This window comes from Leptonychotes weddellii, chromosome 8, assembly GCF_054177405.1.
Source record: "Leptonychotes weddellii isolate Sample4059 chromosome 8, ASM5417740v2, whole genome shotgun sequence".
Taxonomy (NCBI): domain Eukaryota; kingdom Metazoa; phylum Chordata; class Mammalia; order Carnivora; family Phocidae; genus Leptonychotes; species Leptonychotes weddellii.
The window spans coordinates 126170150-126191872 of NC_138376.1; the positions used below are offsets into that span (position 1 = coordinate 126170150).

The window sequence follows — 21723 nt, forward strand, 5'->3', positions numbered from 1 at the left end:
CTGTCTTGATGATGACAGCTTTGTAATAGAGTTTGAAGTCTGGAATTGTGATGCCACCAGCTTTGCTTTCCTTTTTCAACATTCCTCTGGCTATTCAAGGTCTCTTCTGGTTCTATACAAATTTTAGGATTATTTGTTCCATTTTTTTAAAAAAGTTGATGGTATTTTGATACTTAGGTATATTTTTAAATTAGACTTAAGGCTCTTGAGTCTCTTTTTGTGTTTGTCAGGAGAAATCGGTCTTTCCATCTGTAAGATGGTATAAATAGTTGAAATCCATGTGCACACACACACACACACACACAAGGGCATGAGCATATGCCTTGGGTCCCCAAGCACTGTCCAATCTACTCCCATGGCTTCCTGTGAGTCCTGGACATGATCCTGTCTGCTCATCCTCTGAAATGGATCAAGATGCTTAGAGACCAAGAAGACTTGCGTCGAACCCTGAAATGCTGGCTTGACTGAAATCTTGTTCTATCTAATTTAGAAGATAAATAATTGCCTTAATTGTCGGTGACTTAAAAAGAGAGAGAGATTTATTATGGGAGTCCAAGGCCCAGCTGCTGAGACTTTAGTGAGGGAAGCCAGGGGACCCATCTCATCCTGGTTCAATAAACAGGGCCTGTGATTAATGTTGAAAACTAAATATGGTCAAACAGAGTAAGCAGAGATGAAGCAAACATTTACTAATCTAAAAGGTTCTAACAAAGCATTCTTACATTTGTAGTCTTTAGTTTGACTACAGGTTGTTTTCAGCACTACTTTTGTGCGTTCATTCAGTGATTTACAAAGATGAATGCTTTTAGTACCATGTATGATTGTATTTCAGACAAGGCTGAAGTGTCCCAATCTATAATCTATTCTGTATTTCATTTTATAGACCAAGATAGGGCAGTTCATTTAATATCATTCATTCAAATTATTCTCAGTAGGTCTTTGGTTTTGGGTTTTTGTTTTTGGTTTTTGGTTTTGTTTTTTTTGTTTTTCCTGAAAGACTCCTTTCTTAGTTCTCTTCCTTAATTTTTTCAGTTACATTTAGTTTTGGTGGGGCTGATTTATGGCACTTTTCTATATGAGCTTCACCAAGGATCTATCCTTGAATCATCCAGTGTTTTCTGTAATATTCTGTAATATTGGACCAAGGGGACTTAAAATGTGCACTTTATGTGCACATGTTAGACACTGAAAACATAGTGCAGCGCCTTACTCTTGAACAAATAATTTAAGAGCCCCTCTATCATAAGAATGACCGGCCTTCCTTTGTCATGTGCTTCCATTTACAAAAGGAATTTCTTGTTGTTTGTGCTATGTATTTTAGAAAAGAATGCTCGGTACTATCTATACTCCATCCCACAAGGCCCCATCTGATCAGTTCAAGAGCTGTGAGGCTGAATCCAGCCCCGGAAATTACAGGTGCAACCGACGACTGTGACTTTAAGTATCTAATTTAGGGCTATGGGAAATATTGCTTTGTTTCTCCAAACAGCTATCCTCTAAAGTGCCAACTCCTTCAGTTGCCAAACTAATTCTTCATTTTGATGTAATCTTTTGGGAGAGTAAAAGTGAACAGTGCAAAAATGAAAGTTTTTCAAACAGTGATGGAGCCAGAACTTGAGATTTTAACATTGGCAAACATGATAGCCACTAAGAAATCACAGAGTGTAAAAAATTGCAGAGGTTTTAATGGCAGAAAATACATTCTGTTACATTTCTGTTTTTAGTAACCCAGTGACAAAAAAGCTAACTGCCCTCTGCGTGAGTGAGGGAGGCGGGCAAGACGCCCTCCCTTTCTTTCTGCCACTTGCTACCATCACCATTTTGGAAAGTCTGATCTTTCAGTCAGTTTCTATTTCCCAGACTAAACTCTCCAACAAATAATATTAATTTCAAGCATTTCATATTTTTAAAATGATTTCAAAATGAAGTAAAACGAGATTACAGTAATTTGTTTTTATCTGAAGATGCCCCACATACATTCAGTACGAGATTATTATGGCCTTATCTTTTTTTTAAAGAGTTTATTTATTTATTTGTGAGAGAGTGAGAGAGTGAGAGAGAGAGAGATCATAGGGGGGAAGGGTAGAGGGAGAAGCAGACTCCCCACCAAGCAGGGAGCCCGACACAAAGCTTGATCCCAGGACTCCATGATCATGACCTGAGCTGAAGGCAGACGCTTAACGACTGAGCCACCCAGGCACCCCTGGCCTTATGTTTTAAAGTCCACTTTGGGAACACTTTTTCACTTAATTCTATACTGTGAACTATCACTTTTTTAGAAACATACAATTCTATCAGAATTCTAATGATAGCCTAAAGCTAAATTTAATTTAGCAGATGATCAGACTGGGTGGTTTTAATATTCATCAAGGAGGACTGTAGTTAAGTACAACTGTGTTCATTCAGAAACAATTGGCTCAGTCCAGGCTTCTTGAGACAGGTTTGGACAGCCACATGTTAGCACAGGTGTAGAGGCCATTATCAAGGAGAGCCATGAATCAGGGGGTTAGTAGAGTTCTGCCCTCTGTCTGCTTCTATTCTTTCTTTGTATCCGTTCCCTGGGGACCTCATTCCATCTCCCACCTTTCCAAACTGGGGTCCATGCACTGATGCCCTGTACTTGACCCTGCTCCATGCTTCTAACACCTGAGTCTGGCTTCCTAATAAGCAGCTGCTCTTGGGTGACCAGTGGGACCTCACTGAATGTATTCAAGGCAACTCTTGACTTGCCCCTGGACACTTTCCGCCCCACCCACCCACCTACCAAGAATCCTAGAGTTACCTTGAAGCCTTCGCTGCCTACATCCAATTTGACAGTAACAACTCAGTGTTATATTCTATCATCTGGGTGAATCCGGATACTCCTGAGACCTTCCACCAAAGCCTCTCACCTGGATTGCTGCCACAGCTCTGAGAAGTCCCTCTGTTTCCACTACTGTCCATTCTCACTTCAGTAGCCAGAATGTCTTTCTCAAAATTAAATGAAATTTTGTTACTCCTTTGCTTAAAACCCTCCAATGACATCCATTACATTTAGAATAAATTCCAATGTCCTTACCACTGTATATAAGAAAATATATAACATCATCTGGCCCTTACCTAATTCTTTGGCTCCATCTCCTCTCTTTCTTACTCAATATTCACTATTCAACATTCTCCCATCCCACCAGACATTGTATTGTTCCTCCAGCACTCCAAGCTTGCTCCTTCCTCTGCCTGGAACACTCTTACCTTGATTCTACACATGGCTCCTTTCTCCTCTCTATTCAGATTGCTGTTCAAATGCCACCTTCTAATAGAGGCGTTCTTTGACCATTCTCTCTCTCTCTTTTTTTTTTTTAAGATTTATTTATTTACTTATTTTAGAGAGGAGGGTAGGGGCAGAGGCAGAGGAGAATTTTAAGCGGACTCCACGCTGAGCTCCACGCTGAGCTCCACACTGAGCGCGGAGACCGATGTGGGGCTCACCTGAGATCATGACCTGAGCCAAAACCAAGAGTCGAAAGCTCAACTGACTGCGCCACCTGGGTGCCCCTGACCATTCTGTCATAAGTAAGGATCCAGACCTAGAGGCCTTGACACACTTCATCAAGGAGGACTGTAGTTAAGTACAACTTTACTTAGTACAGCTAAGTATAAGAGATCCCCATACCCTGCTATTTTCTTCATTGTATTCACAACCATCTGAAATTTATAATATTTATAATACATACATCTAGAATATTTATACAGCTATTTATTAGTAGTTGTAACATTCAGCCAACTAGGATGGTGGCAGCAAGAGAACAGGGGGTCCATCTTGTTCAGAGTTGAAGCTCTCATTCCCAGAAGGTGCTCAAAAAATATTTTTGAATGACAAAAAGTTAGAAGACTTCTTTTACATAAAAATACTTCCCTCAGTATTTACACATATTTCTTCTCCACTCCTTTTCACAAAGGATTTGAAACAGCGTTAAGCAAAAACATACACAGGAAAGGTCAAAAATAAAAATCTAGCACCAAAGAAAAAAAAATAGGCAAAAAAAAAAAAAAGATGCTCAATTACAACATTATCATGAGAAAGTAGCAAAGTAGAAAGTGTACTGTGCTTTAAGAGAACAAAACTTTTCCTAAGATTAACTTCTTACTCAAAGTTCTCTAGGGAGCTTTCACACAGTAAAGGACAATGTCCACAGCAATATTTGTAAAGCAAATGCAACGGTCCTTTTCAAATGGCTGTTTCTTTGATGATGGCCAAGGGCCCAAATTAAAATGCAATACAATGAAGGGGAATCATTAAGGGGCTGAGCTAATATGCTCCAAGAATATAGTATTCTGGTGTCCTTACTTGAACCAAGAAATGACTTTCATCTAGAAAACCTACCTAATAACATAGTCAGCATTGTTTATTGCTAAGAATTAAGGTGATTTCAGTAATTCGATGAAAACCTTGCATTAAAGAAATGCCAGTGTAAACATGCTTTTATTTATACTGCTCCAGCTAGAAAGCCCTCCATCTGGTGGGTGGGGTGTTAGCCTACATTTGCCATGTCCCTGGAAGGATGCTTATTATTTTCTCTTATAAATATCCTTCCATATATTTTCTATTCCTTATTAAAGCTTAACTCCTAGGATACTTTGTTCTGTTAACTCCTTTTATCCCATTTGTGTTCTTTGTTTATGGTCTATCTTTACTCTGAGTTTACTTACCTATAAATATTTTTTAAAAAACAACTATTATTACTAAAAATGTTAAGAAATATCAAGAGTTGCAACATACGTTATCCTCTAAAAACCAAAATACGAAATTATTATCACTATGGTTACTCTGTCACCTACTGTGAAATTCAGGACTTGACTTAGAGCAGAACCAGAATTTAATCCGAGCAACATCGAGTGTTCCTTGGACAATATTTTAATCGGCTCTAATTTTAAAGGCATATTTTTACTTGTGGGAAGTCTGCTATGAGCCTCAGGTTAAAGCTGTGGTCATTTTGACCGGGATCCCCTCCATAATGGACGATGTGTAAAAGAGAGACATCAACAGCCGCTGTACCTCCCTGGAGACTTGCCATAGCCCCAGCTCATCCATAAAAACAAGATTTTGTCACCTTTCTCACGGAGGCCCCTGCCCCCAACTCCAATGAGATTCAAGACCAAGTCTTTCTCACTTTTCCCCCGTGGAATGGTGTATCATTTCACGTGTCAAAACCAGAATCCTTTGAAAGATAGGCTTCTGTCATATTGGCACAGGGAGAAACACACTTCTGTGTTTACAGAGCACATCATCTCTCCTTCCAGCAACAGACTTCCTGGTAAAACCAAGACCCTGTTAACTTTGCCTCGAAATCATCCCCAAGATACGTGACATGTCCACCCCCAAACAGAATGGTGGCCAGTGTCTTCGACACTCCTCCCGACTTTGCAAAGGGCAGCGAGACAATGACAAGAAGGACATACTTGGTACCAGGCAGAGAGATTTTTGAACGTTGCAGGGATAGGGCGAGGAGGCTGTCACAGTCATGTGCCCCCAAGAAAAATATCCCCTTTTATTTTTCATTCAGCTGTCACTGAGAATCAAAGAATGCATTGGTAATTGCTATTGTCTGTAGGATTTTTCGTGGTTCACAGCCAGATGACCACCCTTTACTGAAAAGCTGATTGTATCGGGTTTACTCAGCCCCCTTCCAGGGTATCTAGTGTTTTGTGTTGTTATTGCAGACAATTTGTGGGAAAAAAAATTTTTTTTTTGCTGGTACCATATTGCTTGATTATTCCAAAATACGCCATCAACAGAAATATTTACTCATAATGTAAACACACTATTCCAAGAAGCAAAGTACCTTCCTTAATGTAAGTTGTCTAATGGCTTATCTGAAGGATACATTGCTGCAGTAACCACCGATTCCCCTGTCCTATTAAGCCACAGAATTCCCAATTTCCGACCGAAGTCCAAATCTAATCCAAAAATCTATTTGACATCTTACAGCTATTAGATTTTCTAATAATCCTGAATAAGTAATGACCACACTCACTTCTAGAGAAAGCACATGCCCATCTGCCCGGTTAAAACAAAACCAAGTACCTGGCTTGGTCTGAAAGAGACCGGAACCTCGGAAGTCACGTGAATTTCTCACTTAGTGTTTTCTTAGACTAGAAAGAGAAGCACGGATACAACAGAGCACAGTTTTCCCCGGACATTTCCTTTCTGAGCACTGATCCTGGTTTGTGGCCTGGACACTGAATCAAGGCTTCACCCCAAGTCTCTGCAAACTCAAGTTTCTCTTGACATTCCAACGTTATGTAAATGACATGACTGATCGTTTCAAAACATCTGAAGACACTTTCAAATACAGATTGTCCGCTTCGAAAAAAACACGTGTCCATCTTCCACTAAGAAGTGCCATATTCACATGCCATACTCATTCAGGTTGTTTGGGGCCAGAGTAGTAGCTGACTAGCTCAGATTACCAATGGTAATCTTAAATTGTGGTTATGATTGAAAAGGTCGCAGATTAATTTTGGTTAACGAGCGTAAGCCTTCGAGAAACAGGATCCTGAGCCGCCGGAAAGGAAAGCGGCCCTCCCGACCCCCTCGGCAGGCAATGAATGGCACGCTCACATTCCAGGCTGTGAGCGAATCATTACATTCTGGGGGGCAGGGTGGTCTCCGTGTGCTGCGGGGAGGGCGCTGAATGCCAGGCCTCGCAGACTCAGCGACCCAGCAGGAGTCCCCGGGGTTCCTGCGGCGGGGTGCTGTGCACTGCGAGCTGGCACGGACTAATGGGGCGCGGGCGCCAGGCGGCTCGCCTCTGGGATGGCTCCTCGGTGGAAACTGAAGTTCAAGGCAGAAAAGGCTGTTGTTTAAATTGAAGAGAATCCTTTTGTGCCAAACCACCATCCATCCTCTTTTGTCCCTCTCACAAGGGAAGTGACGCTCGCCGGCTGGTCTGAGGCGAGGCATCGGCACCGGGCTGGTCAGATGACACTTTTCCTTCCCCATGCGCAGTTTCGACCGCAAGGGGTGGCCGCGGCAAACCTCCTACAAGGCAACATCGGGGACCACCACTTCTCTGAATAACCGGGGGCGTCCTTCCAAGTGGCCACAAGGTGATAAACACATTTTTTAATCATTGTATTGTCCGCCGCAGGAAACTACAGTTACCCTGTTTTTGTCCACTTATGATAAATCCATCCATCATGGACTATTAAATGACAGCTCACGAAGCAACACCAAATTCTGACAAATAAGGACAGAGAGACAGCAAGACAGACTGCCCACTCAGCAGCTTCACCAAAATGTGCCGTAGGACTGAATTTGCATCATAACCATTGAAAAACAAGAAGTAAAAGACAGGAGTTTTGGGTTTTTTTGGTCCACTGGTTGCCTGGTAAAGAGACTGCTTGCTCGCTCCGTGGCTGTAAATTACTTCCCAGTGGAAATGCTTAGGGGCCTGGTGCACAGCCCCAATGGTTCCTCTACGTCCTGCTTTCTGGGGCCTCTCCATTTAGTGGGAGGAAAGCACTGCATTTTGCTACTTTTAGAAAATCACACATATTAGAAAAGAACTAGAATAATAAATTTTTTACTGAAACTTCTGAAACTTTAGCTCTTCACTCTTTGGGTTCTTGCATATTCCATATTCTAATGAGAAACTGTCCATGACCTTGTGAATCACTGTGATTGGGTATTTTAGTGGATCCTAAACTGGTTTACCAGTATTCAATCAAAATCTTTAGTAGCTTAAGTAGAAGAAACATCTGTTTCCCACAGGTCCTCAGATATTTTCCATAAATATCTTGGATACGTTCTTGGATACATTCTTAGATTATATTCATTTCCCTCCTTGGCCTTCTCCTTCTTTGGCTAAATACTACATGAGGTCATCAGTAGAAGGCTTGAATGTGAATAATCCCCATTATCAGTCCATTCTATATTGTCATCCTGGGGACCTCCATAGAAAAAGTACAGGGACCAAATACAAGTGACAGTTCATTGTCGGCATGTCATATAAAAGCAGAAATATAAATACCATAGTACTCTGACGTCCAGGGCATCTGAGACATAATCATTAATAAATAGGTTTGTAATCATAGATATGGAAGATAGTGAGACCTGAGTTGCAGTTTTCATCATTCACTACCTGAGTGACTTTGTAAATTATTTAACTTCTGGGTTCTTCTTAAAATGGAAGCATAATAATCCTGGCTTCTGGGTATTTATCTGAACGAAATGAAAACACCAATTCAAAGAAGTATATTCACCACCATGTTCCTTCAGCCAAGACATGGAGGCAACTATGTCCATGGATTGATGAGTGGATATAGAAGCTGTGGTGTGTGTGTGTGTGTATAGGTATATATACAATGGAATATTATCAGCCATAAAAAAGAATGAAATCTTGCCATTTGTGACCACATGGATGTATGTAGAGGGCATTACGCTAAGTGAAATGAGTCAGACAAAGACAAATATTATATGATCCCACTTATATGTGGAATCAAAAAACACACAAATAAAACAAAGCAGAAACAGACTCACAGGTACAGGAAACAAAATGTTGGTCACCAGATGAGGGAGGGGTTGGGGTAGGTGAAATAGGTAAAGGGGATTAAGAGGTACAGACATCCAGTCATAAAATAAGTCATGTGGATGTAAGGAACAACATAGGGAATATAATTTTGTGTCGTTACAGATGGTAACTGGGCTTAGCATGGGGATCATTTTATAATGTATAGAAATATCAAATCACTCTAATGTGCACCTGAAACTAATAGGATAATGCATGTCAATTATACTTAAATAAAAATAGTTTTTTAAGCCTGCGTCACATAGGAAATAGTAGAGAAGTTTTGAAACTATGCATGAGTAGATTGTGATAGAATTAGGTCCAGTGATGTTGTGTGTGTGGGTAGGTGTGTGTGCTTCTCCTTCATTAATTGTCTGACCTATTCAGATTTAAACAGCTACAAAGAAAATTCTAGAGAAATCAGAAAATGTGAAAACTTGATGAACTTTTGTGATATTTCTAAGAAACGGAACTCTATTAATAAAATCAAATTGGTTGGACTCCAAAAGCATTTTAAATTTCCAGAACAAGTGTCTAAATGTCTATCTAAAAATGAGAGGATTTCAGGAATAGTGGGGAAATCAAATGTAGTCTATCCATACCCTCTTCCTTTATAGGAGAGGAAACTGAGGCCCAAAGAGTTGACATAGTTTGTCTAGGCGCACAGAAGCAGTCGTGAAATCAGACCCAGAACTCATTTTCTCTATCTCCTGGCCCATTACCCTGAACTGCGTTCTCTATTTATAAATATAATGCGTGTTATCGGGGCCAGAGTAATATTAGAAGAGATAAAGTAGCATAAAACTATCTTCCCTCGCCAGGTGCCTTCCTAAGCCTGAAATTCCACTGTTAGATAAGCATTCTCTGGGAAAACATACTTCCCAGTTGGTCTGCTGCAGGGTCGGCAGTGGACTTGGAAATGCCATGGCAGCCCAGCGCCAGGCCACGTGCAGCTGGGGCGGAAGAGAGGACCCAAGGAGTTCCTGGAGCTGAGCCCCCACAACAGTAGCCCAGGGTGGGTGCAGTGGGTCAAGGAGGGATGGGAGAAAGGGAACGGGGGGATGACACCAGAGATTTCTCCTGCCGCCCGGTGGGCTTGGTTCTGCCTCTGCCTGACGCCTGCCCTAATAGGCAGCAATTTCAATGTCGCCATTAGCAAACTGAAAATGCAAATTAAAAAAAAAGATCTCATCCATCATGTAATATTTCTAATCTGAAAACTGACATCTGATTTTTGAGGAGGCTGCTTTGGGAAGAATTTCCCGTTGGTCTCAAAAGACCCTGAACCCTCATTAATGACCAGAAGTAGGTGCCTGAAAGAAAGCCCAGGAAGGGGGCAGGGGTAGGAAAAGATTCCCCCCACCCCAAAGTGCTGTAGGAAAAGGCGCAGCAGTAAAAACAAGTAGCCCCATTGAAATAGAACTTCACAATCCACCCTAAAAAATCCCAACAAACTGCCCCATTGTTATTTGTTGTTTTGCTACAATTAATAGACAAAGAAATTGTTAGGCAAGACCAGAGCTGCCCTGTGGGCACATAGTCCAGCTTCTTTGGTTTAGGAGTGGGCTCAGAGGGGCTGAAGAAGTGTGGGTGGCTCACCCCAAGGTCATTCTCCGGGAACAGGTAAATAAGGGTTCCCAGGAAGTCTCAGGTTAATTAAGCGGCGACTGTAATTGAATTGATCCAAGGAGGACAATGAGAGCAAGGCTGTTCTAGAATCCTCCACGGGCCAATGGTACTACACTGCTCCCACCTCTGCTGGGGTGACAGCCCCCACCCTGCCCTCCTGTGCCCACCCCTGCAGGCCAGCCGTGTGTTTCGGAAGGAAGACAATCACACTGGGCTAGGTGGGCCTGCAGTCCGCTGAGGACACAGAACAGCGGAGATCCTCAGCCTCATTCTGTTCCCAGCGTCTATTGTTATCTTAAAGCCTTCTTTTTCTAATCAACTCTTTAATTATGCAAACCACAGGCTTTCTAAGGCAGGTTCTCCATTACAAGTCAGAACAGAACTTACGCAACACAAAAGAAAGAGCCTATCACACTGAGAAGTTAATGGTTAACCTGGACTTAAACCCATCATCAACCAGGGAATGTGAAGGACCTCACGCCCATGGCAACATCCCACTAAAATAGCGCCTCTCCCCGAGACGGGATTATGCCCCACTGCACTTTCCAATTCAATACATGTGGAATTGTTACCACAGCTTGGGACCTCTCAGGAAAAGACAGCCTCGAGGAGGCAGAGGGGGCTGGGATCTAGGTTCAAGGAGGACACGTCCGGCCTGGGGGAAACCAGCCTGGCCCTGGGCTTAGTGTCGAGGGATACTGCAGGGGTCTCCCAGCAGGGCAGGCAGGCACCTGACATGGCTTTCCAGGCCAAGAGGAGGTGTGGGTCCTGGGCAGGAAGAAGGGAGACAGCTTCCAACCCAGGAGCAAACACAAAGCAGAAGGTCAGGCCAGAGGTCATGCAGAGATTTGGGAGCAACCTGACCACCAATCATCTCTAGTACCAGCAGGTCCTGGCTCTTACCGGAACTGAGAAGGCACTGATGGTACAAAAGTTTTAATTCTTAAATAGTTGAATCTATCACTATTAGCTTTGTAGCTTCCTCAATTGCTTCAATTCTTTAAAAGTGATTATCCTTCCAGAGACTCCTGTACTATTCTACTTTCTGCTAATTTTTCTATGAATTTTTAAACACATTTGACTTTAATTTTCTTTTAGTACACAGGATAAGATGTGTATCTAAATTAATTTTTCTCTAATGTACTATATCTCAAAATCATATATCAATTAATCCTCCCCCCACTGTTTTGTAATGCCTGCTTCACTGTACATTAAATTCCTACTCATAACTTGGTCTATTTGCATTCATTCCACAAACACACACTGAGGTCTCACCACGTGGCAGGCACTGTTCTGGGTGCTGGAGATACAACAGTGAGCAGCCAAGCTGAAATATCTGAGCCATTTTGGTTGGAGGAGACAACAAACTATGTAGTCTATCTGATAGTTGTATATTCAATGAGGAAAAATAAAACAGAGAAGGGACATGAAGACTTCCAGCCAACGTGGGCCAGGTGCAATTTAAAATCAGGTCAGGGAAGACTTCACCAAGATGGAGACATGTGACAAAGACCAACGGGTAATGGACCCATGAGGGAACCATGTTCCCAGCTGACAGAAAGCAAGTGCAAAGTCCCTGAAGGCGTGGCACGTTCAGATTACTCACAGAGGCCATGGTGGCTGGACCAGATGAAGAAGAGAAGTGGTAGGAGATGAAATCAGCGGTGAGGTGGACCACCTATATGGACATTGACAGTTACCCTGAGCGAGGTGGTGGATTTGTTTCCTAGGGAAGTTGTATCAAATTACCACAGCTTGCTGGCTTGAAACAACAGAAATTTGTCCTCTCACAGTGGTGGAGGTCCAAAGTCTGAAATCAAAGCATTGGTCACATTGGTTTCTTCTGGAGGCTCTGGAGGGAGGGAGGCTCTGGAGGGAGAATCTGTCCCATGCCTCTCTCTCAGCTCCTGGTGGTTAAAGGTAATCCTTGGCATTCCTTGGCTTGTAGATTCATCACCCCATTTTCATGTGGCCTCCTCCCCTGTGTGTCTCTCAGTGTCTTTTCCTTGTCTGTATCTTCTAAGGACGCTGGTCATTGGATTTAAATCCACTCCAAATTTAAATCCGGGATGGATTTAAATTCTCAATTTGATCACATCTGCAAAGATCTTATTTCCACATGCATAGGTTCTGGGGGGTTAGGACTTAGACATCTATTTTGGGAAGACACAGTTCAACCCAGGACAGATGGGCAGCCATTGGCGTTCTTTGAACACAAGAGTGAAAAGATCTGATATGATTTACAAGGATCCCTCTGGCTGCCGTGTGGGTATGCATAAGAGGGTCAGGGCCGAAACAGAGATCAGTTAGGAGACTACACTGGTCATCCAGGTGACAGATGATTAGAAGTAGTAGACATAACAGTTACATAAGCGGTAGAAGTCCTCATTATAGAAGAGGTAGATTCTGATCCCTTAGTCAGTCCCACTGATTTAAATTGCTTTTTTTTTTTTACCACTACGAAACCATTTTGATTGCTCTTTCACTGTGTTTTTAAATCTCTGATAGAGCTAATCCTCCCTTCTTCCTTTTCCTAGTAAGAACCTATTAATTTGCACGAGAATATTTTATCTTCTCATTCAGGAATATAGATAGATAGATAGATAGATAGATAGATAGATAGATAGATAGATAGTCTGTTAAAGTATTCATCTTTTGTTATCGTTTTTAAGATTTCTTAAAAATGTTCTTTACAGCAACTACATAACACCTCAATAGGTTCATCCCCGAGGGTATCTTAACAGAGAAGGGGTTGATATTGTGATCAGGATCTATATTTTCATTACATTTGCTGGTGGCTGCTGGTAATTAGCAAAGCTATTAATTTGGGTATGTTTATTTCAGATCAAGCATTTTATTGAATCATTTTATTAAACCTAATTATTTTTGCTGACTTCTCTGCATATTCTGGCTTTCCATTATGTGAAGTGCAAATAATGATCTTCTCTCTCTTCCCATTATCATACCTCTTTATTTTTTCATGTCTCATTGCATTAACCAGAGTTTTCAGAACACTATTAAGGAGCCATCCTTGTTCCAATTTTTAAACAGAATTTAATTTGTCTATCCATTAAGCACAATATGGACTCCTATTTTCCACAACTTTATCATGGTAAAGAAGTAGCCTCTATTCCTAATATTTTAATATTGTGAGGAACATTATTAAATGTTATGAGTTGTCTCTTAGATGTTGATTCAGTTAAATTCAACCTATTGATGTTGTTTATTGTACTAGTAAATGCTCTCATGTTCAGTCTTTCTCGCCTTATGTCACATATCTTCCAGAAGACTCCTTTAGATTGGCTTAGAGAAAGATTTCAGGGTGTTCGTTTCTGTGTTTCTTTGTATCTTTTTAAAATTAGGTGTCTGCTTTATTTTGGTGAGATCGTCATTAAAATCAATATTCTCACATCATACTGCAATATTTATGATGACTGTGACACCCCAGGAGGGGGTCTGGGAGAACTGCCTACCGATAATTTTTATTAACACTTCTGGAGAAAGCATTAGGTTTCTATATCAACATTATTATAAAAACTTATCTATGAAATGCCTCTAATAAATCCTGATGCTCTAGTATAATACAGAATAGTCCTTGTCTCCTAGGAACTAATGACAACTTGAAGACTGCATAGCCTCTTACAGTTTATAAGCCTTCTCCACACAGATTATCACAGGGCGGATTTACTGTGCCCATTTTTACAAATGAGGAGTCTGACAGTGGCATTAGGAACTTGCATAAGGTCACCTAATCAAGCGAGACAGGTGAAGACACGAGGCGAGCCGAGGAGTCCTGATGGAAACCCAGGGCTCTTTCAATGCACCGCACCGAGTCACCACCTGGCCACTAACTGAGCATTTATAGCTTTGCATGGAAGCACAAGAGGACATCATATTCTACAGGAAGGTGGAGCAATCACTTCTCTGGGGAGAGCCTGGAAAAGGTTCTTCTGAAAGTTCCATGCTCCCCAGGGCCACTTCCCAGGCACCATCTGCACACCCCCTCCCCCAACCTTGTGTAAGCCCATTGCTCCTTCGACGTTCAGGCCTGAGCCCTCCTGATCTCTGTTGTCTGCAGACCCTCACCCACAGTGCTATGCTGATCTCAGCATCTGGCTTACAAGCTTCCTCTCTACCCCAGGTCCTCATCCATCCTGGTGATCCCCATATCCTTACGGAGGCCCACCTAAGGGGACTCCTTTTACTTCCTGGATCCATTCAGTTCTATTGATGGTTTGACATCATTTCAGCCACCTGCACCCATGGCCTCACTTGGAGCCTTGTGAGGACCTCTCCTCTGCAACACTCCCTCTCACCTGCTGTCCCTTGTCCAAACTTTCCCCCATTGTCCCATCTGTCCTGGCCATTCCTCCCCAGGCCAGGCCACATGGTTGGTCATTCACACCATAGGAGACCTTTCATTGGGCTCCCATTCATTTTGACAGCAGTTCTTAGGGGTTGAGGGATGGAGTGGGGGACAGTGAAATTGGGGGAGGAAGGAGAAGCAGAAGTCTCCGAGGAGCTGTTTCATGCTGAGGTCCCATCGCCTGGAGAATACAGCAGAGTTTCAGATTGGAAGAAGGGGCTGCATGTGTTTCGGATGAATGTATCCCCTCCACCCACGGAAGAACATCTGACAGCTCCAGTCCCCAGCCCTGCGGTTGTCCTTTGTGCCCCAAGTCTCTACTCTGGCTCTCCCTTCCGTGTAGATCTTCTCTTTCATTCCTTCCCCCGGTGTCCCCAGGGACTGTCATGGTGCTCTGGTATGGCCCCCGCCGGCCATCATCCAGAACCTCAGCGGACCCCTTGGCCAGCACTGCCTGGGTCTGGACTCTGTCCTGCTCCCAGCCTGGTCCTGTGCCATCCGGCTGTGCCTCATTTCCTGCCACAGGGAGCCCTCTTCAAGCTCCCACATTGGTCCAAATTGGTCTGGTCCCTAGTAGGCTTCAGAGCCAGCTTACAAAGAACAAAGGCCAGTTAGTCTCTAACTCTGCAATCATTCAAAGTTGAGTCTTTAAAACGCAGAGATTTTTCTGCTTCATCTACCCACAGCTCAGCAACTGTATTTCTACAGCTATTGTTATTCTATTTCTGTTCCTAATTGCTATTATAGAAAACCGTGCCTAGCTGAAGCTTTGGGAGTTGCCAATCTGTGGGCTCCCTTCAAATGTAAATGTGTTATGCAAATGTTTTCTGGGGCTGGGAGTGGGGATACTGTGGTCTTCCCTGGATTGAGACAGGAAAAGAATACTTTCTGGGATGGCTGAGAAATAGAAGACAATTCTCTCCCCTCCTGATTTAAATACACACTGTTCTGAGATTGTTCCTGTCTCCAACTTCCTCTCCCACTCTAGCAGCTGAATTTAAAATACTTGCTACAAAATGCTGCTGCTTAACTCTTTCATGGTCACTCCCTGTGGGGACACAGGCATGTTGGCCCGCTGAACTCCCTCCCTTCGGGGGCTCAGTATGTTGGGGGTAAGGTAGACGCTCTTAGAATCTGGGAACCTCATTTTCGTTTAAATATGGAAACTCACCTCTCTAAATACTGCACTGAAATGGATCAGTCGCTGTGTTGTTAGCAAATCCTTAAAACAACGGTACTAATGGAGATAGCACCATTCCAAGCAGTTACAAGTCATTGAAAAGCAGCTACTGAGAGTCGGTGAAGGTGTCCTCTTCCCAGGAGGCCTCTGACGTTGGAGCACTGGATCCTTCGCTCAGGCTCTCCCAGCTCCTGTCCCCACAGCTGCCCTTCCCCCACCCCTCCTTTGTGCTGGGCTCATCTCCCTGCTTCCCACCATCACTAGTAGCAATGTGGCCCAAAAGGAAAGTTCTCAGCTTCTGAGTCAACAGGTCCTGAAACCCACTGGGATGCTGACTTAGGACTCACTGTGCTGCACCAGACACTCTTGGAATGCACTTGGCAGTGTTTCTCTACCTGCTTTGAAGTCATCAGTAGCTTCTGTGGTCAATATTGTACATTGCTGACATTTCCTAAGTGGGGAGTGGGGGAGAGAAGTTACCACAAATGCGTGGAAATGTATCCTGTACATTCTAAGTCAATTAAATGCTAAGCTATATGAAAGTAGAGGGGCAAATCAGAAAATGCTGGGAACATGGCCCTAGCCCATAATGTTTATTTAGCTGTTCGTTTTGCACACCGTCCTATTACTGAATATTGCCCACAGCTCCGCTGTACCATTCTGAACTCCAGAGGAAGAAAGGAATATTCCCTGGAATATCATTTATGTTCTAAAGTGCTAAAAATACTTTAAAGTGCAATTAGCTTATTTAACAGGCAGAGATTATAGAGTTCTCTGCCTGCCTTGTAGGGTCATTGGGAGGATAACAGGGGTGGGTAATACATATTGGTGCTCTGAGCACAGTAGGAAGAAAATCTTCGTATAAATTTGAGGTGGCTTTGTAATTGTCCAGCAAGATCAGAATCTGATCTATTCAGTTACAACATGCTCTGCCTTTTGTTTTTTTTTAGGTTTAATAATATATTACAAATTGACACGTGTTTGCGAACATGATTTATGGTCCAATTAGATCCCTCGGTGGGTGCCATATGAACGTCAGTTACGTTCTACCCTTTCCTGATTCTCAGGGCAGATTTGCCTAATAGTTCCTGTTCCTGTAACAGCCTTTATCGTGCTTTTTTCAGGGAAGAAAGGGGTCACTGACTTGCCTAAAGTATACATTTACGCGAAACTGTGAAAAACAAATAAATTTACATGCCAGACTCAAGGCCCTGCTTTTTAACTTTGCTCCTGGAGCCAGGTCCTTTGCCCCCGCTGTGGCCTCTCTCACTTCTTGCAGACACATGACTTGCATTGGCACGAAGCGGTGCCAAGGCCCCAAGGAGCCCAGGAAGAATTTTGCAACAGTCTGTGAGCCAACAAGACTCTAAGAGGATGGCTGACCTCGCTTCCCAAGAGAGAAACGTTAGCTTACAAGAGCTACCCTTCTAGACGTGCTACCAATGTGGAAATATCAGGTCCCAACTGCAGCCTACTGCGCCCCAGGGACGGGACCCTCCACTCCAGAGAAAGCTCCATGACACTCAGAAATACATTCGGATTGCAAACCCTTCTCATTTTGATCACAAAAGCTCTTTGATAATTTCTCCTACCCAGTCAGAAAATGGTGGGAAACTTTTCTCACATTAGGCACACAATTTTTTCTGGCAATATCTGGAACTAAAGACCCAGAGTCAGGTTAAAAATGACATTTCCAGTGAAACAATTTATGAAAAGCCTATTACCTAGCAATTGCATATTTGAATGTAATTATGTTAATGTTATTAGTACATTATGAATGGGACTAATATGATTATTGTTTTGTGTGGTATTACGGGAAATTAATTTAAGTGGATTTACATATTTTCAGATAAGGGCCCGGCTAACGTGGATAAATAAGGGAGCTGACGTTACTTTGAAACAAAAATAAACAGTAAGAGAAAGCTGGGTGGTGACTTCATTTGTAATCCAAACGCAGCCATTATTGTGGGTTTTTTTGTTAATGGGAACATTTTGCAATTTCCAAAGTGTTTTTCTTGTTTAAAGGAGCAATCTGAATTAACGTCTCAGCTGCTCTGGGGCATTCTTTGGCCCACCCTTCTACAGTGGAGGGACTTGACAATCAAAGGATGAACCAACCTGCCCCACATGACACCCAGAGTCTCAGGCAGTGCAATATTCAAACCCAAATTGCCTAGAGCTCCACTCTTACACCTAGGTCGCAGGGGAATGCAGCTTTTTACGTCAAAACATGTAGAGTTCTAATTAAATAAGGTAGGTCCTCTGAAAACCCTCCTTCCCCGGATTTTAGTGAAAAGAAATGCCTATCAAAGAATCCGTGTTTGTGTCTGCATTCGGGGAGGCTTCCCTGCCATCACAGCTCTGGCTTTCTACGCGTTTCCGTCTCCTCCCGAGGACAGTCTCCTAGACTCACTGAGCACCCGCACGGTGCCAGCCCTGGGCTGTCAGAGCTCTGCTTTGGGGACCAAGTGCATACAGGAAACCTACGGGCTGCATGGGACCAACTGTGCACTTGAGCCCTGCAAACAGTCAGTGCTAGCTGAGGGCATTTAAGCGTGAGAGAGAGGTCCCTGGGGGTGGTCAGGAAAAGCTGCCCAGGAGCCAGATTGTGGCTGGGCCTGGACACATGAGCTCCACTGGCCAAATGGACACTCAGGGCATCTGAGGTCAGAGCTGTGGGTGCAACAGGCAGAAGCAGGAATTTGCAAGACATATTCCAGGCAAACCACGGAAAATCGAGGGTAAGAGTAGGCTGGCGACACACTGTAGATGACCTGTAGGCAAATGGTGGTGGGGGGTGGTGGGTGTTGCTGCAGGCTTCTCAAAGCATGAATTTGACATGGGGAGAAGCTACATGCAGTGCGGAAGGAGTTGGAGAAGGAAGAAGCAGGTTAGGAAACAAGAGTCTTTTGCAAGTATCTAGGCGTGGGGTGATAAGGGCTGGAACGTCTGGGAGTGGTGGCCACTGTCGCGCCTAAGGACAGTATCTCATCTGACACAGTAAAGATTCCAGTATCCAAGTTTATAGTGACATGTGCTAATGGTTGGTGATTTACTTTTAACCGTAAGTTCTTTGAGGACCAGAATTTATGTCTGTTATCTTCAGCACAAAGTCAATAGCAAGCTCCTCTTATATACTCGCTGTATGAATGAATGCATGCAGGTGTGAATGAATGAATGGACTATAATGAGAGTCTCTTGGAGATCATTTCCTAAGGACAGGGACTCGAGGCATCCCGATAAGCCTATGAGGAAGCCGCTAGGGGTTTTGTCCTGGCCTCCCGCAGGCTACGTCACCAAGACACAGGACTCAGCTTGTCCACATCCTTTTCCCTGGATAAGGCTGAAGGCTCCAGGTGTTTCCTGTGGGTCTTTGAGGGACTTGCAGGCTTCCTTTCACACTGCAGGAGGACTGGAGTGGTTTCTCTCCCCAGCGCGCTAGAGGTGGACATTCTTTTGGCCCATGGGTATTTTGTATTAGTCTTAAGAAATGTGAGTAACTAACTACGGTTTCTGAGTAGAGAATGAAATGAAATGGATAATATTAATTCCTACACTATACGGTTGTTGTGAGGATTGAATGAGTTAATAATTATAAATAGTTTAGACTAGTCACGGATGTCTGTTAGCTGTCGTGTTATGATCACAATTTCTGACCTAGTGAGTTGCTCCGCCTATTAAATACAAAATATTTTCATTCTAGGTATAGGCTGAATAAAAATTGTTCCTTCATTTTATTTTCAGCCGTGCAGACTTTCCTACTTCCTCTGAAACAACAGCTGGTTTTCTAAGTACCCAGTTGGTATGTTGGTGATTGAGGTTAACTATTCCACCAGTGTTTTATTTTAGTGATTAAAAAAGAGAAATACACCTAAATTTTTATATTAGCATTTACCATAATAGAATGTTTCTCAATTCTGAATCAAAGATTAATATCATAATATTTTGACTGTTAAACAATTCACTTCTGCAAATAATAATTTGATCCATAAATTTAAATGGATATTTGTGTATCTCTCATTATTTAGCATTAAAATCATTCTGTCATTACTTTCTAATTATCTTTACATAAAAAAAAGGAATAGATCTATTCTTATAAAGTAATTTGTGTTTAATTGAATTAGTAGTTGTCTTTGATTAAAGTATTCTGAAGCCATTATAAAATGAACCTCTTACATATCTCATATTGGTGAATCGTTTTTACCTATGTTATCAAGATGGCTAGAAATACCCATTATAAGGTTTATGAATGAGAAGTGGAAATGGGTGCATTCTTCTCTTTCAGAAAAGTGGGTGAAATACTATAAAATTATAAATCAGATTTAGATTTTAAAAAGTACAGGTAAATATAATACTGGTGAATATGATATTTTGTAAAGAGAAAATAAACCAGAGTTGAGGAATTCAATGCAATATGAAGGGAGTAATTTGGGGTCAGTTTAGTATCTTGCCATCTTGCTATTCAGTAAGAGGGTAGAGCATACCTACTTATTTTGTGTGGGTCTGAATTTCCTGGTAAATGCCACAGGGATGGAACAGGACTCTAGGGGAGTGAGTCACACAATTCCCTGGGAGCTCCAGAAGGGCTAGGGCAAGGTCAGGCAGGGGCCGGAGCTCGATGAGCGTCTTGGATCTAAGAGAACATTCTACCACCTCTCCACTCTCTCATGCTCACCTTACCTTCCTTTTCCCTAACATTCATTGATCATTTACAAGTAATTTGCTGAGGGCTTTGTGTGCAGTACCTCTTAATTCTCAAAACGGTCCCATGAACTAAATACTCTTGTTGCCCTCATTTTGCAGAGGCTCCAAGACTTGCCCTGCCAGCCGGCTAAGGCTGAAGCTGGCCTCCCACGTCAGCTTCCAGGGCTCATGCTCTGGACCGTTGCCTCTCCTGAGGGCCACAAGACGGAGGAAATCTCCCTCTCCCCACGTTACTCTCTTTTACAGGCGGTACAGCTCCTTCCTGCCCTAATTTACGGTTAGCACCTCACTATATGGCTTAGCTTCAAAACAGAAAATGTCTAACTAAGGCTAAGGCTGAGGCTAAGGCTAAGGCTGTGTGCCCAGGATCTGGCCAGAGACCTGGAAGGTCAGAAAGACAGAGGGTGCTGAGGAGCATGTGCACCTTGTGACCAACTCAGCATCTTGAAGAGGCAGTAGAGTATTCTGGATGAGTCCCTGCAAGGGATAGTGCTCCATGAACGAGGCTCTTCCTGAGATTTCTACCCACAGAGGCTGGGCCTATCTCTTGGCAGTGCTGTTGGCAGAAGCCTTCAGCCCTGAGAACGTCATGCTTCATCCCTGTGCCCACAAATGACCGCCACATCCTTCCGTAAGCCATAGGCTTCACTCTCAGAACCGTCCAGTCAATTTCTGACTCAGAAGGGGCATTTCTGCCCCCAGAACATCATGCAAACCCATCAGTGTATGCGTCTCAGTCTTTTTGTAAATAAATGATTTATCTTGACTTATTTATTTACTAAACAACTATTGAATGCCTACGATGTGCCAACTACTCAGCAGTTCTTTGGTCAAGAAATGAGTCAACATATGAGAATAGAAGGTGTCCTGCTTCAAAGTCCTAATTTTTTAAGGTATTTCCACAAACTTACATAGCCAACACAACCGTAATATTTCACACCAATTCTACAAAAATCTTTCAGTTAATAGAAAGCTTAGATCATCACACATTTGGAAGGTATAGTTTGTTCTTTTGAAGTATCTACCAAAACTCAAATTTTATTAGTAAGCTATTACAGAGGACATGCTTTAAAAAATAATAATAATTTATTTATTTGAGAGAGAGAGACTGAGTGAGAGAGAGAGAGCGAGAGAGCGCAAACAGGGAGAGGGAGAGGGAGAAGCAGACTCCCCACTGAGCAGGGAGCCCGACCCAGAGCTCAATCCCAGGACCCAGGGATCGTGACCCGAGCTGACGGCAGACGCTTAACTGACTGAACCACCCAGGTGCCCCACAGAGGACCTGCTTTAAAGGC

The 21723-nt window shown here is 42.9% G+C and overlaps 1 protein-coding gene across 6 annotated transcripts in view; it reads right to left on the bottom strand.

The window, feature by feature from the left end:
• LOC145723168 (uncharacterized) overlaps positions 1-21723 on the bottom strand; it is a 150795-nt gene that overhangs the window by 68921 nt on the left and 60151 nt on the right. For 5 of the 6 annotated variants that reach the window (XR_014148050.1, XR_014148056.1, XR_014148054.1 and 2 more), the window contains one exon: positions 16072-16175. The exons of the other annotated variant lie outside the window; for it this stretch is intronic. The gene's annotated coding sequence lies outside the window, so the exon portion shown is untranslated. The remainder of the gene's footprint in view (positions 1-16071; positions 16176-21723) is intronic. 6 annotated transcript variants of the gene reach the window in all.